Source organism: Panthera leo, chromosome D3 (genome assembly GCF_018350215.1).
Source record: "Panthera leo isolate Ple1 chromosome D3, P.leo_Ple1_pat1.1, whole genome shotgun sequence".
Lineage (NCBI taxonomy): Eukaryota > Metazoa > Chordata > Mammalia > Carnivora > Felidae > Panthera > Panthera leo.
The window spans coordinates 26,457,012-26,470,637 of NC_056690.1; the positions used below are offsets into that span (position 1 = coordinate 26,457,012).

The window sequence follows — 13,626 nt, forward strand, 5'->3', positions numbered from 1 at the left end:
TACCTGCCTCCACCAGGGGACAGCCATGCACACCCAGTGCTGGTCGTGCGTATTCCCCACCCATTTATGCCTGTCGCATTTCTGCTGTAATTACCGATTCAATTAGCTCTTGTATATACCTATGAAACACGACCAGGCCAGGATTTTCCACGAAAACTAAATGGAACGCGTTGGAAGAAATAATACGAGTTGCTTCTCGAAACTCTTAAGATCTGTGGGGCACCTGGGTGGCTCAGTCGGTTAAGCTTTCAACTTCAGCTCCGGTCATGCTCTCACGGTTCATGAGTTCGAGCTCCACATCCGGATCTCTGCTATCAGCACAGAACCCGCTTGAGATCCTGTCTCCCTCTCTCTCTGTCCCTCCTCCTCCTCCTCCTCCTCCTCCTCCTCTCTCTCTGTCTCAAAAAAAAAATTAAAAAAACTCTTAAATTTTGTTTTTTTAATGTTTATTTATTCTTGAGAGAATGGAGACAGAGTGCAAGTGGGAGAGGGGCAGAGAGAGAGGGAGAGAGAGAATCCCAAGCAGGTTCCACGCTCAGCACAGACCCCAACACAGGGCTCAATCTCAAGACCACAAGATCACGGCGGGAACAGATATCAAGAGTCGGACACTCAACCGACATGAGCCACCCAGGTGCCCCCAAACTCTTAAAATTCTAATTTTTAAAATGCATGTGTCTCGTCAAACAGTTTCAGGTGCCAAACTTATTTTTAAAAAAGGAACTAAAAAATTCGGCTTATGCATTCAAACTACTTTTCCATTTGCTCTGCTTTAATGATATCAAAGCTGGAAATCACACGGTCACGTGTTAGGGGCATGGTTTAAGAAAGGAAGAATGTCTCAAGTCAGGTGCTCATACTCTGAAGGCTGTGGTCCAGAAATAGCGTGAGTTGTAGTCATGTTCAGGGGCAAAAATAAAAATGTTTATATCTTAATGAAATCCAACTTGCGCTGACTTTTCCCCCCATCAGTGACCAACTACAGATGCCAGATGGGTCAAGGCTTCTGTGTTATTACTGTCCCAAAGTGCAGCCTTCCAGGTTCAAGGCTTTGCCAAAGCAAATGAGGCGAGAACCCGGGAAGTGGACTGTTTGTGACCAAGAGGCTTAGAAATGACCTTACACAGCAGGGTCGCTTGGGAAACGGAGACTCCCTCCATGGGGGCAGTGGTCAAAGTCAAGACAGGGAAGGAAAAGAAAACAATAGAAGTAAGGCATGGGGTTCAAGTCCAGACACACTGCGTGACCTTGGACAAATCCCTTCTTCTCTTGAGCTGTGAAACACACTGCATTAAGGACTGTCTATTGTCCTGCTGGCATTCCCATCTGATGCCACAACTTCATGTCATGACTGAAGATGTCTACATGCTTCACTCTCCCATGAGACCCTGTGTGTGGCACCAAGGAGCGGCTGTGGGGTGTTGTCACAGACACCAAGTGGCCCTTCCGGCGTGGAATCCACCTGCCCACCCCCCAAGCTAGTTCCCATCAATACCATCAGCTCATAGGTGGTCTCAAAACTCATTCCTCCGCCCCATGAAGAAGGCAGATGAAGATCTGTATGTTTCGACATGAAAAACAAAAGCAAAAACAAGATATATGGCCAACGGTGGGGGAGAAAAGCAAAGTGGCAGAATAGGACGTTTGGCCCGTGCTCGTTTTTGTTTTCTTTCTACTTGTACAGAAAAAGGCACTCTCAAACTGTATAGGGATTTTTTTTCTTGTTTTCCTAGAAGGGTGTGGGCTCACAGAGGACTCCGGTTTCTTTACGATGCATCTCTGCGCTGCTGGTAATCAGAAGAGCACAAAACAAATATCTTAAAAAAAAATAGTCCCCCCAAATTGAGCTGCAAACAAATAAACCAGAGCTGCTGCTCTGCACGTTCTATGCTGCCCCCCTTTTTCTCCCCTCCACCTGCCCATTGGCTTCCCGTCTTGGTGACCACACCAGTAGCTGCTCAGACTTATGTGTGCCTTTTATAGAAATGGGGTGGGGGGAGAGGCTTAGGGGGAGCATTCTGAAGTCACACAGCAAGTGAGTGGCAGAGCTGGGACGGGAGCCCAGATCCCTCTGGTCCAAGTAACCGCCACTTAACAAGCCAGGGGCTCTCCCAGGGTGCACCGGGCTGTCTCTGGGGTGGGGATTCTGTTTGCTGTTCCTCCCACTATCATCTTTAAAGTGTTCTGGGGGAAACATTTGCCCTGCAGTCCCCTGGGATGGCTGTTAAAATATTCCCAGTATATTCCTCAGTAGTCCCAGAACGCCCACACTGTAACCTCTGTGGTGGGACCCAGGGATCTGAAGTTCAACACACTCCATGGTTGTCCTTAAGCACAACCAAGCTTAAGAATTACTGCCATAGAGGCCCTGGGTGGCTCAGTCGATTAAGTGGCCAACTCTTGGTTTCGGCTCAGGTCTTGATCTTGAGGTTCATGGGTTCGAGCCCCGCATTGGGCTCCGTGCTGAGAGTTGGAGCCTGCTTGGGATTCTCTCTCTCTCTCTCTCTCTCTCTCTCTCTCTCTTTCTATGCCCCTCCCTTGCTTGTGCTCTCTCTCTCCAAAAAAAAAAAATTAATAAATAAATAAACTTTAAAAAAAGAACTGCTGGCATAGAAATTGCCAGAATCTCTTCCTAATCTTGGCCTCACACTTGGCTTTAGATGGGTTAGATTTCTTTATGGGCACACAACAGCACTGGCACTGGGGGAGCGATCGTTTGCACTTGGCTCTGAACACAGGCTGGTACGATCCAGGAACGCCCAGACCATGCCCCTGATCCCCGCCTTCCCATCCCCACCACCAGCATCGATCCTAAACACCAGGATCGTGTTCTCTCCGCCTTAGACAATTAGTACGAAATTTCATTTGTGCTAATCAGCCTGAGCAAAGGGAGCACAACATTAATTTAATGCATTAATTTTGAGTTCTACACAATCCAAATCTGGAGTCCAAAGGACAATTAGTCCTCTCAGATTAGGGAAATGACAGATGCTTTTCCCAGAGACGAGTAGCCCCCGGCCCTCCCCTAGCCCCACAAATCCCTCTCCCCTTCCCACATTTCAGGGCCCAAGGGCTTTATTCACAGAGGTGAGAGGTGGGCACCATGCCCAGAGTTATTAGGTGAGTGCAAAATGGAAACCGGTTTAATGAGGGAAGAGCCTGGTTTGCAAACCCAGAAGGGTCCTTGCCGATTACTCAGGCACCAATTAACTAGAAATTATTCTGAAAACCTCCCTGGATCCACCACTTAAGCCAAATCATCAGAAACTCTCTTTCTACTCAGGGACCATGACTCCAAAAGTCTGCCGGAGAGAAGGGGACAGATACGGATAAATGGGCTGTACATGTGGCATAGAGTCAAATAGAAATACTCCATATCCCGTGCCCTGGCATCACGGCAGCCTGAGGGAGATGGCAACAAAACATTTGACGGGCATTAAATGCTGAGCACACGTGCGACCCTTTGGGCTGTCACTGTCACTGCCGCTTATCATTCATTATATGAGCACCGACTGTGTGCCAGGCCCTGCCTTCAAGGATCTTTCTGTTGAGCTGGGGAGATAAACCCACATGTCTGAGCCCAACCCTGTCCTTGGCTCTTATATTCAAGAGTTCTCAAAGCTCCCCAAATTGTCTGGTCTACAGAAAGCAAGCAGTGGACTTTCACTGTGCGCTTTTCTAAATTTTTTTTTTTTCAACGTTTATTTTATTTTTTTGGGGACAGAGAGAGACAGAGCATGAACGGGGGAGGGACAGAGAGAGAGGGAGACACAGAATCGGAAACAGGCTCCAGGCTCCGAGCCATCAGCCCAGAGCCCGACGCGGGGCTCGAACTCACGGACCGTGAGATCGTGACCTGGCTGAAGTCGGACGCTTAACCGACTGCGCCACCCAGGCGCCCCACACTGTGCGCTTTTCAATTTAAGGAAAAGTATTGGTTCCTTAGAAGCCCTTGCAGGAGAAATAGCTCATACTCATCGGATGCTGGGGAGAGACATGTGCTAATCTCTTGCTGTGTGCCTGTCAAGTGCCTTATGAGGAGAGGATTTTTATTTCCTTTCCACAGAACGGAAAACTGAGGCATTGAGCGGTGAAATGATTTGTTCAAGGTCATGGCTGATAAGTCACACGGGGAGTCCAGCTGGGCAGCCTGAATCCCAGGTCCTGACTCGTAATTACAGGTCCGTCCTGTCCCACATCTGCCACCTGACTCAACGCTGGGGGTCAGCAGTACAGGAGCCTTGGTGTACCTGGGGCAGACCGGGAGGTAGTGGGTGGGGGAAAGGAGGCGAAACAGACAGCTGGGTGTGGTTCAAAGGCAAGGCCACCCACCCCCGAGGGGCCATGACCAAAGGGAGCTTTATGGAGCCCCCGAGGAAGGGAAGCCCCACCCCTGTCAACCTGAGCGATTAAGAGAAAAGATGGAAAGTGAAAGCAGAAAAAGAGGGGATGGGGAGAAAATAAATCAATAGGCAGAGGGTCTGTCCAGCTGCAGAGCCAGCTGGCCGCTTTGGGCTTCAATCTCACGGTATCTGCCCTCGAAGCTGCCTCGGTCATGAGGGGAAATTCAGAACAAATCTCAGCTTACTGGCGGGCTCCAGGGCACCAGAGACTCACTCTGGGCACCAGTTCAGGGACCGCCCTGTGTACTTCTCTTCCCAGCTGCTACTAAGTGATGGTAATAGTTCCCTTAATAATAATCACGACCACGGGAGCGTCTCGGTGGCTCAGCCGGTTGAGGCTCCGACTCTTGACCTCAGCTCAGGTCAGGATCTCACGGTCTGTGGGATCGAGCCCCAAGTCAGGCTCTTTGCTGACAGCATGGAGCCTGCTTGGGATTCCCGCTCTCCCTTTCTCTCTGCCTCTTTCCTGCTCTCTCTCTCTCTCTCTCTCTCTCTCACACACACAAAATAACATAAATAAATTTAATAAAGAATAATAATCACTATCACGGAGGGTGCTTACCATGGGTCCGGCACAGGGTAACCCACAGAACCTTCACAGAGACACTGAGAGCTGGGGACTGATACCTCTGCATTGCAGATGGAGACCTGAGGCACTGGGGTGTGGACATTCACCCAAGGACACACAGCCGGCCAGTGGCGGAGCTGGATGCAAATCAAGGCAGCCTGGCTCCAGAGCCTTTACTCCTAGCCATACCTTCAAACTGCCTCTTGGGGGCTCCAAGAATATATGCCAAGTGAATTAATAATGTATCTGGGAGCCAAGGAGGGAGGGAGGGATTCACAGCTTCCGGCAGGTCGGCGGGAATGGGGACCACGCTTGCAGGTGTGCTGGGACATATGTCATGCATCAGAGAGGGACACGCAGGACAACACATCACCGACTGGCCTTGGGTGGGAGAAGCAGAAGCTATGGACCTTCGTGAGCTTTAGAAGGGGTCTTCAAGGTCCCATAGCACCCCCCTAAAGAGGAAATAACCCCTCTGATGCTGTCACCCACATATCCCGTCTTGAAAATGGATTTTAGGGGCACGCGGGTGGCTCAGTGGGTAAAGTGTCTGACTCTTGATCTCGACTCAGGTCGTGGGAGTTTGAGCCCACGTCGGGAGTCTGCACGGGATTCTCTCTGTCTCTCTCTCCCTCTCTGCCCCTCCCCCAGCTCACTTGAGCTCATGGGCACACTTTCTCTCTCTCTCTCTCTGGCCCCCACCTTCAGGATGGAGTTCAAACCTCTCACGTGGTTCTCACAGCCCCTGGCATCTGGCCCAGCCTCGGCGACTGACCCTACCCCCAAATCTCCCCACACGCATGAGACCTTCCAACGGCGAGGACTGTGGGTGCCAGCCCAGGTCCCCGGTCTCTCTCTCTGTTCTTGCTGTGCCCTCTACCTGGAACTCACAGCCTCCCCACCTTGTCACCTGGCTAGCTCCGGGTCGTCTTAAAGGATGAGCCACTCCAGGCTCCTCTTTCACAGCCTGTTTGGAGTCAGCCAGACCCCGGGTCAAAGCCCAGCTCTGCTACTCGCCGGCTGTGTGATAGTGGACAAATCGCTCCACCTCTCTGGTCTTCACTGTCTTCATCTAGAACTTGGGGTATGAATGACACCGTCCTCACAGTTTGATTTGAAGGTAAAACGAGATAAAGCGGGCGAAGGATGTGTCACGGCAGCCGGCACAGACACGTCGCTCGTTAAATATTACTTGAATTACTAAATTCAACATTATTTCCTTTACTCATGCAGTTGGCACCGAATGCTCTGAGGGGTGTAGGAATAGCTAAGATGTAATCACATATATGTTAGCAACAGCGGAGATGTGGAGAGACTCATGTAAGAACCAGTGTAATAATTACTTTCCTTTTTTAAAAAATGTTCATTTGTTTTCGAGAGAGAGGGAGCATGAGCTGGGGAGGGGCAGGGGGGGAGGGGGACAGAGGATCCGAAATGGGCTCTGCACTGACAGCAGAGAGCCTGATGCGGGGCTCGAACCCACGAGCCATGAGATCATGACCTGAGCCGAAGTCGGACGCTCGACCGACTGAGCCACCCAGGCGCCCCTGTAATAATTACTCTCCAGGCACTTCGTCACACCACCCTGTAGAGAGGAATGTGGAACCACCACTGTCACCATTCTGCCAACAACGACACAAAGGCTCAGAGCCTGGAAGGAGTTGCCCACAGTCCCACTGCAATGAGGATCCAGAGCCAACCGTCCTGACCCACCCTCTCTGCTCCTGGACCAGACATCCCGGGTCGGGCTGTCATACCCATCCCTTGCACAGTCCCCAGCTTCCTCATCTGCATTACAAAGTAGGTAGAGAAGGCATTATGGCCTGGATTTTCATACGGGGAGACCGAGGCATGCAGAACATTCCAGCTGTGCACTCCTCTGGGGGGCCTTAGCTGTGGTACCGTGGTAGCAGTCAGGAGGCCCGGTATATGTTCCAGACTCAGTCACCACTAAGCCACACAGCCCTTGGAAAGTCGCTTCCCTTCCCTCCAGAGATCAGCGGCCGGCCACACATAACTTCCCGGGCCAAACACCCTAGCACTTTGCAAACGGACTTCCTGACCTGAATCTCCGGTTCCCGCCCCAGGCTGGTGGGTTCTGTCTTCTCGACCGTCCCTTACCAAAAAGTGAAAAATTGTCATGCTGACGAGGCCAGACATCCAGAGTGCCCGGGGCCCGCAATGACTAAATTCTTGGGAAAAACCTAGATGACAAGCCAAGGAGGGAAGAAAACACCCCTTGTCATTTTTACCCCCCATGTGCTCCCGCAGCCATATAGGAAGTCCCTATAAGAGGACAAGCCCTGCCTTCTTGTGAAAATAAAAAACCCCACTTTGCATCAAGGCAGATTTTGCACGCTTGAGGAATATTTATAGCCAGCTTCCTGGAGGCGTCTCATCTCCTCTTCTGCTCCTTCGCAAATGAAGCACTTAAATCATTTTGCAATAATGTTGTCTTTTTAATAAGCCTAGTCAAATGGAGTTTTCACTGATGAGGCACAACATGTTTTAGCAACATTTCTATCCGTTGTTTCCCCACCAACCGAGACAAGCGGGCGGGGTGCAGAGGCCACGAACCGGGGCCAGGAGTGTCTGCGTGATGCATGGCCCGTGGGAGTGTCTGCCTCCCAACCGTTAGCAGAAACTCTTCTAAGAAAAGAGAACTGCATAGAAGGGGGTCCTTTCTATCTGTTCCTCAAAGCGTGGACCCCAGACCAGCGGGTTCGGCATCACCTGACACAGCTCGTGGGGAATGCAGATTCTCCAGGGCTGCCCCAAGCCTCCTGAGTCAGAATCTCTAGGGCTGGGGACCAGCCCGCTATATTCTAACACATCCTCCTGGGGATTTTGACACGCTTTCGAGCACGGGAACCACGAGTCTCACATGGCACGATGCTGCGTTCAGGTTCACCTCGGGGCTTGTTAAAAGAAGCAGGGAAGAGTTCCCCTCCCCGAGATTCCCTCCTGGGTCGAATCCTCAGGAGATGGGATGGGGAAGCTACAGGGGACACAGCTCCCCCAGGTGATCCTGATGTTCCGTGAAGTATAAAAGCCACCAGAAAAAAAAAAAATATCAAAGTGGCTTTTTGGCGGAGGGGAAAGAATTAAAGACCTTTCTTCCAATAAAATCTTACTTGGGCCCCAGGACACTACGTTTCACCAAATCTGAGCTGCCTCTGATTATAAGCTGCACCATTATGGAACAAAAGGAAAGAAAGTGCTGTCATTTTTTAGTGTAAGACGCCAGTGATTGTGGAACTGCAGTGCAATTCTGGAGACGCAGAAAGGTGGAAAATAACGGGAGTCCAAAAAAGTCAATCAAATACAGAATGAAACTAAAGAAGGGCATCTATCACCACTGATACAGGTTGGGGGATTCTGGAGCCCTTTGACCTCTTCCTAGCCCCTGGGCAGGTCTGAAGAGACTCAGGGCTTCAGAAAATACTTCCAATTACTGCATCGAAAAAGGCAAGCCAAAATAAATAAATAAATAAATAAATAAATAAATAAATAAAAAGGGGGCGCCTGGGTGGCTCAGTCGGTTCAGCGTCCGACTTCAGCTCAGGTCACGATCTCGCGGTCCGTGAGTTCGAGCCCCGCGTCAGGCTCTGGGCCGATGGCTCAGAGCCTGGAGCCTGCTTCTGATTCTGTGTCTCCCTCTCTCTCTGACCCTCCCCTGTTCATGCTCTGTCTCTCTCTGTCTCAAAAATAAATAAACTTAAAAAAAAAATTTAAAAAAAAAGAAAAAGGCAAGCCACAGATTGGAGGAAGAGATCTGTGCCACACATATCCAACAACTGAACTTAAATCCACGGCATATAAAGAGTTGCTACAAACCAATAAGTAAAGCAGTAGTAAGTGGCCAAGGGACTTGAAAGACCGCTTCGCCAAAGAGAATAACGGCCAAAAACACGAGAAAAGGTGCAAATTAAAATCGCGGTGTGGGATCACGGGGCGCCCAACACAATCAATAAATGCAAAGGACAATATCAAGTGCTGGTAAGGGTGTGGACTGCTGTAGGAGGGTAAACTGACTCAATCCCTTGAGCAAGCTGTTTGCATCCATTAAAACCCAACACAGAGAGAACTTCGAACCCAGCAAGTCCATTCCTAGTGCATTCCTAATAGAAATGTATGATATCTGTACCAAAAGACATGTGGAAGGATGTTCACAGCAGGCTTATTCATCACAGGTTAAAGCTGGAAACAACCAAATTCTCATGTAGAGTAGAATGAATAGAGTGCTCTATACCCATGACGGGATACTACACAGCAATGACAATGGATGGGCCACAGCCGCCCCCAACACGGAGGAATGTCATGAGGTCATATGAAAGGCATTGGATTGCATTTCGGTAAAGTTAAAAAAGGGGGGGGGGAACCCAATCTATAGTGCTAGAGGTCAGTTTAGTGGTTACCCTTGGAAGGTCGTGGCTGAAAGGGCCAAGAGGGGGACTTGGGGGGAATCTGGGAATGTTCTGTGTCTCCATATGAGTGTCCATTGCCTTGGTGTGTTCAGTTTGTGAAAATTCATGGAGCCGTATATACTTAACAACTGTGCACTTTTTTGTATGTTGGACCTTACTATAAAGTTTAAAAAGGAGGAAGTGGAGGAAGAGGAGGAGAGGGGGGAGGGGGAGGGGAAAGAAATCATAGCACTCAGTCACCTGAACGTGCTTCCTGGATAAAACTCTGCTTTGCCTCCTAACTGAGTTTTTTAGGGAATGGATGCCATGCCCTTGTCTTGCAGTTCAGGACGAGGCCCACCAAAGCCCTCCTAGAGGTCACCTCTTCTACTTCCTGGACGAATATTACTGAGGTTGTACTTTGCCACGTTACTTGGTGCCCCTTTTCACAAGGACTCATAGAAGAAACTTCTCTGATAGCTCAATACTTGGAAGAATGAGTATTATCTCAAGCAACAGGTGTGCGTGTGTGTTTAAGCTGGGGACAAGTCTATGTAATCTCTTGCTTCCCTCTTTGCTTTGGTTGCTAGGAAGCTCAGTGTCAACATTTCAGCTGACCTTACATGGCATCATTGGTCCATTGGATGTCTATTCTGTACCAGGGGCTTGGCCAACGTGATGGGCAAGATATCCCCCCTGCCCTTGGGGCCTCACCAAGCCAGGGCACAAGCATGCCAGAGGGGGTGAGAACACCTCCATCAACGCAGTAACAGGAAGCTCAGGGCCCAGGATTGCCGACAGTAGGAGCCCAACCCATCCCTAAAAGGTTAACAAAGTCTTCTTGGAAGAAGTACCACCAGAACTGGGTGACGAGGGACGACCAGGCATTAACCAGCTGAGGAGGGTGGAGGGAAATATTCCAGGCAGAGGCAACAGCAGATGCAAAGTCTGAAGTGAGAGCGAGTCCAAGGCTCACGGTAAATCTCTATTTCTAATTCTCACCGCCCCCCCCCCCCTTTGGTACACTCTTCAACCTCTTATTTCCCATTGTTCTGCCTTTCTTAGCTTTGAAATTTTGTCTTATTTTTTTTTCCAGGCCCCATACATCTTTTCGGAGCCACGGAGGACACAGAGACACCAAGAACCTGCGTAGCATATGGAGCAGGTGCGGACGCTTGAACGCTTGGTCCAGGTCTCAGCAGCCTGGCCCCTTCTCTTCCTTCTCCCAGTGCGGCATGAGCTGTATAGCTAGATGCTAATGATGTTCCCCTCCTCACTGTCTCCCCGTCTCCCCCCGGCCGCTGAGGCACCCCAAGCGCCCACGTCCTACTCGACAGTGTGTGATGAATTACTGTATCAAATGTCAGCTCAGCGGGAAGGAGTTTCTGCAGGGGAGTCACCGATATTCCCAGCCCACGCACGGCTCTCTGATTGCTCGCTTCTGCTGCTCTGTCATTGCTACTTCCTGCGGGAGAGGTCAGGCTGGGTGCTCTCCAGAGCCTTGAATGACACTTGGGTGTCATTTCTTCTCCTCCTTACAGTATTTTCTATAAGAGGGCAGAGGCCCATGGTGGAGCCTTTTCCACCCTGACTCTCCTAACTCTATGTGATGTGACTGTCCCCTTCCAGGAGCCTCTGACTCTTCCTTGTCTGTGGGAGTGAGACAGAGAACCCTTGGTGGAGAGAGTGGACACGATGACAAGGAGAATGAGAAGAGGTGGAAAAGAGATAGCCCCTACCCCAAACTTCATTCCATGTCCCCACGGGAGCCAGCCAGGCTCAACTTGGGCTGTCAATACAGGAAGCAGAATGTGTTCTGTTGGCTTGATCATGAACCGAATTATAGCCCCCACCGTCCGTCTAGCAAACCAAGCAATATGATCAGTCACGATAGCACCATGGGTTCGCAGGTGTGGAAAGCTCTAGTTTTGCTCCAAACTGACAAATATTATCCCATGCTGCCTCAGGACCTTTGCACTTGCCATTTCAACTCAATTCCCCAGATCTGCGCATAGATGACTGTACCAGATGACTCAGACCTAGACTCAGACATCTCAATCCGTGGAAGCTTTCTCAGACCGCTCAGGCAAAAATAGCCCCCTCACTGTCACCTCCCTCTGCTTGTTATCTGCAGCACTTGACCATCAAAAAGTAGCTTGCTTTTTTATTAACTGTGGTCTGTCTCCCTCGATTGGCCTGGAGAGAGACCTCATGAGGACAGGGACTTTGCCTTCTGCCTAGCTGCATCTGAGGTGGCCAGCTGAATGCCTGCTGCCTGGGAGATGCTCATACTCATTTGCTGAATGGGCGAATAAGACTGGACGACAGTTGAGCTTCAGCAGGACCCTGTGAGGTGCCCAGGGCTTCAAAAGTCAGCTGAGACTAAGGATGAGACGGGCAAAGCCCTCACCCAGGGTGCGGAATTTCAGGGAGTGCCAAGAAACCCAGAAACCGAGATTAAATAGCATTCTAATGCAATATTTAAGAAAGTCAAAATTCATGCCAAAAATCCACGATGAATAAAACATCAAAAATTTAAATGAAGACAGGATCCCACTGTGCACACTCTCTCACTTACCCCTCACCTTAATCCCAGCCCACCAGTCCTTCCTTTATTTGAAATTTTGGTATTTGGCTCATCGTGGATTTTTTTTTTTTTTTTGCATTCATTTACATTTTAAAAGACACTGCATTGAAATATGATTTCTCTTGCTGAGTTTCTGGCACCCCTTTAAATTTCATGCCCCAGGCGAGTGACTTACTAGAGTCCTGGCCCTGAAAAACTAAGCGGAACAGCAAGTTACCGTGCACAGCTCTTCCGTGATCTACCCACAGCTCCCCGACCACATCTCACATTACACTGCATGGATTCGCTTAGGAATCTGAAATTTGCAGTAGTCCCCTGGGGGCAGGGACTCTCTGGCTCCCGTCCTCATCCCCAGTCTGTGAACTCAACACCCAACTAAAGACAATAAGACCTCAGCACGGTGATCACACCCCCATCCCCACCGATGTAATCTCCAATCACATGTTCCTCTCCACCCACGAGAGGCGACCACTACTCCAAAGCTGATGTTATTATTCCCATGGAAATATCTTTACACCACAATCATACGGTATATGCCCCACGCAATATACAGTATCAGCCTGCACTTTTAAAAAATTACTATGTTCGATATCGTGTTTCAGGTATTCTTTCGTGACTTAAATAATCTTTCTCCAGTGTTATGTTTTTGAGGGCAATCCACGTAGACTCACCTATCTCTAGTTGAGGGGTCAGGAAACTTTTTCCATAAAGAGTTCGATACTTTTGGGCTTTGTACATCACAGAGCCTCTGTCACAGCTACTCAGCTCTGCCATCGTAGCATGAAAGCTGCCGGAGACTGCACACGAATGGGTGGGTGTGGCCGTATGCCAATAAAACTTTATTTACAAAGAAAAAGGTGGAAAACTGGGTCTGCCTCCTGGGCCATTGTTTGCCTGCCTCTTTATTCGTGTTTATTTGGCAGCTCAATCTTTAATACAACAACATGGGTTCATTCATTCTCTCATTGATAGACTCCCATTTGGGGGTTCAGATTTCTTCAACACGACAATGCTGTTGTATACTTCTTGGCTTTTCTTACATATGTGAGAATATATTCTACACAGTAGAATTGCTGGGGTCAGCCTTCAGAGACAAGCCTAAGTTGTTCAAGGGTGAAGAGATCAAGTACCAAATTACACTCCCACGGCAGCATATGGTTTCCTGCTGCTACACGTCCTTGCCAATACGTGGCTACGTCAGACTTCGATTTTGCCAGTCCAAGGTGCAAAATCATACCTAGGGTGGTGTTAATTTGCATTTCCTGATGGGAATGCTCTGTTAATTTGCATTTCCTGATGATCTGCTCAGGAGTCTATTGGCCATTTGAATTCCTGAACATTCGAACTCTTTTTTTTTTTTTAATGTTTATGTATTTTTGATAGAGAGAGGGAGAGTGTGGGCAGAGAGAGAGGGAGACACAGAATCCGAAGCAGGCTCCAGGCTCTGAGCTGTCAGCACAGAGCCTGATGTGGGGCTCAAACCCACAAGTCACGAGATCATGACCTGAGCTGAAGTCAGATGCTCAACAGACTGAGCCACCCAGGTGCCCAGAACATCTGAACTCTTGAAACAAGAGTTCTCCTCTTGGGAGTTGCCAATTCCTCTTTTTGCCCATTTTTTTTTTTTTCCTACTGGAGTGTTTCTCTTTTTCCAATTGATTT

At 49.3% G+C, this 13,626-nt stretch overlaps 1 protein-coding gene across 1 annotated transcript in view; it reads right to left on the bottom strand.

Annotated features, from left to right (window-relative positions):
- MYO18B (myosin XVIIIB) overlaps positions 1-13,626 on the bottom strand; it is a 241,854-nt gene that overhangs the window by 132,795 nt on the left and 95,433 nt on the right. The window lies entirely within an intron of this gene.